Source organism: Coptis chinensis, chromosome 3 (genome assembly GCF_015680905.1).
Source record: "Coptis chinensis isolate HL-2020 chromosome 3, ASM1568090v1, whole genome shotgun sequence".
Lineage (NCBI taxonomy): Eukaryota > Viridiplantae > Streptophyta > Magnoliopsida > Ranunculales > Ranunculaceae > Coptis > Coptis chinensis.
The window spans coordinates 86298416-86304415 of record NC_141458.1 but is presented as its reverse complement, the minus strand read 5'-3'; positions in this window follow the sequence as shown (position 1 = coordinate 86304415).

Below are 6000 nucleotides of genomic sequence, written 5' to 3'. Positions count from 1 at the left end.
GATTGGATTTTGGTAGGATTCTAATTTAGTTTTGTATATATCTTAAATTAGTTTTTTTTTTTTTTCAAACTTCTTCATGTAGGAGATAAGGCATGATTTAAGTAGGAGGCTTAATTACTACTGAGGATTTGATTTTTAAATAGGATTTTAATTTAGTTTTGTATATATATCTTAAATTAGTTTTTTTTTTTTTCAAACTTCTACACAGTGTACTATTCGCCTAGGCCCAACAAATTTTTAAGATATATTTTAAGCAGGAATTTGTATCACAACTTCTATTCAAATTAACTTACAAAGCACACCCCAAATCAAATGATCGGAAACTTTCACTTAAGCAAGGAGATTGGGGAGCTGGGCAAGGGTTGCAAGAGTCAGCCTCGTGTTCATCTCCAAATCCACAATCAAAGAACAAATCGCTCCGTCGACTGCCCTCTCCATCAATTCCACCATCCAAAAGCTCCGTTTCTCTATTCCCCAAAAAGGTACCACTCTCTTTGTCATCCCATCTCTCAATTTGCATGCTTGGCTGGCAAATAATAATTCTTTTCTTTTTATAATTCTCCCAAAGCTGGGATCGAACAACTATCAGAGCCAAATGCATTTTAAACGACGGGATGTTGCTTCCTTTCTTCCTAACAAATCTCATGGTATGATATTTCCTCCCCACTCTTCATTTGCTTGCCTTCACTTAATCTTTTACTAATTTAAATTCATGTTAGGAGGGTGGAGTGTTGAGTTGATCGCAATTTTTATAGCCAATTTGGCGGTAATATCAGATGTTTCCACTTTTTTGGGCTTTATTTAAGGATTGGTAAGTCGAATTTGAAACCCAATTCGAATTACCGATTAATATATAGGAATTCAAATCACTCGATATCACTATGTTGAAATTCCCATACTGTAATAATTAGTTTTCCTCAATTTCTCAAAAACAGTACGTCAAATAATAACTTATAGTGCTTGTTAGAGGATATATAAACGAAAGAATTGGCATAATCGATAAACATTAAACTATCGGCTAATTGATCATGACATAGATCCATTTGCTAGGCACAATTTAAACTAAAATTTAAAATAGCAGTTTCAATAGTGACTAATGTTCATAAATAGTAAGCTTTTATTCATAGTGTTATGCCTGTCACGCTCTGATGGTTTATGTGTTGTTGATATAGAAAACTTGTTCATTTTCTAGTTCGAATGTCCTTTAAGTTGCTTCTGCTACAGTTGGGTATGTGTCCTTGTTTTCCTCGTTGTTGGCATATTATTTCTTTTCTCTGATGCGTAAAAATAAAAAATATTTGCTCTTGGAAATCTTAAGTTCGAAAATTTATCCCAGTAGATAGTCTGTAAAAAAAAAAAAAATTAATTATCATTTTTTATTTCTAACATTGATTTGTTAATTTTTTAACAATCAGTAAATGTAAAACATATTGATTTACCTTTTTCAAAATATTGGTTGTTGCATAAATTCATCATAAATTTCTCGAGTTTGATCTTGAATACTCGGTTGACAAATCCTTCATTCCTTGAGGCAATTCCATTTTTTTCAATACATTTTGCAATTTCTTCATCAGCATTGAAATCCATTACAATTTCAAGGGTTTTTGTGATTGTGATAGCGTTGAATTTTTTTCTAACCATTGAGTTGTCGATGAGTATCATCTAAATCGTGTACATGTGTCCGCGTGATTATTGGTAGTCGGTTGTTTGTCTTCATCTGTACAACAAATGTAAAACTTAATTTTTTTGTAAAAGTAAATGCAAATGTAGAGCAAAATAAATATTTCATTAAGTTATGATGAACTATAGATAATTCAAATCGAAAAAAACTAAAACATTAATTTGATAGATCTAACACTATGGTAATCCTCATCCAATAGAGAATTCATCTCGAAAACAACTAAAAAAATACATTTGATATATTTAATATTACGTTAATCCTCATCCAATTCTGATCAATTATTTGGGATGCTTAGGTAGTCCATTTCCCAATTTGGTCCTCCTATAAGCAATGCTTCATTTATTGACTTCAAATAGGCATTTTCGTTTATAAAGTTTTCAATATATTGATGAAGTTGTTTTTCTCTAGTCTTTGCTTCATGTAGCTCTTCACGTTTAGTAATGACTTCTTTGTGGTTGATGTCTAAAACCTCAAATTTGTATATCTGCTGTAGAAAGCGGATAGCGTTTCCTACAGCTGCATTTTTTGAGTCCACTTTCTTAGCTTGATACGTCCCTGGAAATGATTGGCTTATAGGATAATTAGGATTTTTGAAGATTTCTCTCATTATCGGCAAATCTATTATGACATCTACTGCGTATTGGTTGTTTTTAATCTTTGATATGTAAACTGGTTCTCCCTTAATTTTTTCCTTGATGAGAATTTCCTTCAACACTGTCTTGAGTGAAATATTGTGTTTGGTTTCATACTCCATGAGCTGCATTTTAAAAATTACATTAGTTAATGATTTGGAATGTGATAGTAACGACAACAAAATGTTATGTAGTTTGAATGGGAACAATTACAAATTGTCAACCAATTGGTGACGAAGTGTTTTGGTTTAATAAAGAAGGCAGCATTAATAGCCCTAGTCATTTGTCAACAACTTAGGTTTATTTTACACCAAGGACCAAAATATCGATATCGATGAATATATCGGTGTACCCAAAAACCGATATATATCGGATATATTAAATATATCTATTTTTTTTGTGACTAGTCCAAACTATTTAAAATATTGGAAATATCGGAAATATAATATCGGAAATATATTGGAAATATCGGATTTATATTAAAAAATGGTCAAAAAGTCAAACGATATATATCGTAAATATCGTGTATATCAATTATATCGGCGATATAAAGTTTTATATCGGAAATTCCAATATATATCGGAAAAAAAGGGTTCAATATTCGGTGGATATATGTCGGAAATATCGATGTCGGTGTACCAAAAAAATGATATATATCGGCGATATATCGGATATATCAGCGATATTTTGGTCCTTGTTTTACACTAACAATGGCAATTTGACATCTTCAAAGCTCAAGGAAAGGCATTTTTATCAGTACAGAGAATTTGTTATTATCCAGAAATATCTAGTCTCACCATTTATCGACTTGCACAAAGTTGAACTTGTTCTTTCTTAATTTCCAATTTAGTGGGCTCTTCGACATTCGACTTATGTCAGGGTTTATAGTAATTTGCTAATTTTAGAACATGCACTATTTTTGGCTTTGTTTTATTGAAGGCTCTTTGACTGTTTTGCAGGCTCTGTGGGAGGACACTAAATATGGGTGAAAGTGGGCTATAGTGAGTAGGTGTTACTTCCCTGTGGATGTTCCTGATGTTGTTTGCATACCATGCTCTCCTGAAAACAATAAGGTACAGAAAACTCGAATTTGTTTTGCTTTCAATCTTTGTTGCTTATACTTTTTGTGTGCTTCTTGTTTCTTTGGTTAGTTGGTTGGGTGTTTTTTATTATTTATTATTTTGTATTTTTAGTGATTGCGTTTGAATTTTTTTTTGCAACTAATATGACTTGAGATCATAACACAAAGTGAGGTCTACATACAAAAATTCTTGAGGTTGACACAATATGGGTTAACAGCGGCTCAGTAGGCAAAACCGCTCTGTCTTTCTGATGTAAATGTCCCACTTCAGAGTCAGAATCTCAACTATCAATGTTCACCTATTAACAATATCTTCCTTCAATAAGTCCCAGACCCTTTCCTCTTGACATTTTATAGAGCTGAAGTTAACAGTGAACCATGTGACAGGTCCAACTCTTCTTCTTAGCTATTATTACTATTTGATCGCACATGCCAACTCTCTATCAGACTCCAACTCTCGGGTCTCGAGTATCTTTATCCACCACTCCCTATCTCCTTAACAACCTATTATAAGTACGAATTGAACCATCTCTTCCTTCAACGCCCAGTCGCAAACCCTTCAACCCTGACATTCTACAATACTAAAGCTAACTAAATGAAGCAGTACGCTCACATAACATATTTTTCTTATCTTATAAATTATAACTGATGGTGAACCATGTAATAGGTCCAATTTCTTTTCTTAGTTATTATTATGTGATTGGATCATACATGATAAACTTATTCCTCTTCGCAAGTCCTTACTAATTCCATAAAGCACAAATGTATCATAATAGAAGCTGATTCCAAAATATAAAGAAAAAATAAACAGAGAAGTTAATAGATTTCTCTCTAATTCTGTAGGCAGTCTACTGAAAGTATTTGAAAGAACACTGACATAGATGACAGATGCATGGACACAAACTAATCTGTCTATATATACAGGACAAACTGATATTTCATTCTTCTCGGTTTTCATACCTCATTGGAAACTAAAAATTTGAGATTATACTAATCTTTTTTTTTTTAAAAATGGTTAGCAATTTGCTGTTTGAACAAAAATCAAAATACTACTTCATGCTTTTGTATAACAATATGAGAAATCAACAAAATTATTAAATAAGATACTGGATAAAAAATAGTTTACCTTATCCATTTTTTTTTAACTCTTTGTGAAGCCTTGATTGAATATCCTCTATTGTATGTAATAAAGAAAAGAAAAAGAACTTAGTTAGATATGTAAAGCTAATGTATTTAATTCAACATGTAAATAAGAAAATAAAATAAAAAACTGAAAGTTTACCTATTTTTTTTTTTTTTTTTTATTTGTTTTTTGTGTTAGGCAGATCGTTGGTTTTGTATATATATAGGTTTGTTTAGGTTTTCTTATGTCATTAGAAGTTCAGTATTGATAGGATTCTTATTTTGTATATATCCATAATGAGTTTTTTGTTTCGTGTTAGGTAGATCGTTAGTTTTGTATATAGATAGGTTTGTTTACGTTAATAGGATTCTTTGGGTTGAAGAAGTCCTTATGGTGATGGGAATCCAATTAAGCCAAATTATTTGGGTTTTTATTATTGGGTTTAACCCATTTTAAGTAGGCTTGGGAATCAAAGTGTATACCATGCACGACTATATGGTTACTTGATTTTGTCAGCAGCTACCATCCCTAACTCTCATATGCGCGTCAGTCCTAATTTGCATTCATAGTTCTAGACTTCTAGTGGGATAGCATTGACAATGAATACTTTGGTCATCTACCAATCAGAAAAAAAGGGCAAATTGTTTCCAAGTCACAACATATTTACTCTTTACTAAAAAAGAGTCGAGAAGTGTCGGAGGTTTAGAAATAGCACTGGAGATTAAGTTGTAGAGATGTACTAATAAGTACCTCGTAGCATGCGAGGCGAGGGAAGAGCACCAACAATGGCATCACAGAAGCAAAGGCCCCAATGACTATACTGGCTGCTACGTGTACCAGATGAAGTACACCTTCAATAGAAGTCATACCCTATAGAATAACTATCTGAGCCAGTGCAATCCGCTTAGCTATAGCGTGTGTGGACTCAGATAGTATGATAACAAACGTGCTCAATGTCACCGCAATGACAATAGTAGCAACGGAGAACCTTACATGAGTCCAAGCACCCACCGAGTGAACATAGCGGGGAAGAACCCCCGGACAATTACCGTGAGACGACATTCCAACAACCGCACAAAACGTCACCAAGAGTTGCTTCGGATACAATCACGGATTACAGTAACATATGATAGAGCTGGGAATGCTAACATGTGCTGGAGAGTGAGTGGACCAAATAGGGTAATGCAGCCTACTACGGTTACACGCTAGTCCAGTTCGAAATCCCGCCAAAGGCGTGACCTCAGTATGGATCGAGTTCGATCACTCATGGTTATTGCTGGCATTGTTTGGCTAGTCCTGAGACTAGTTTTGAGGCTTCTACTGAAGGAAGTTTCAGTAATGGAAGCATGTGATTGTGTTAAATTATTCTTTGATAACATGTAGTTCTTGAAATAGTACAGAATCATTAGTGTTGCTACCAGCGAAAGCAATTTAAGGTTTGCCCATCTCATCTCTGACAATATCTTCTATCCCATCTTTACGA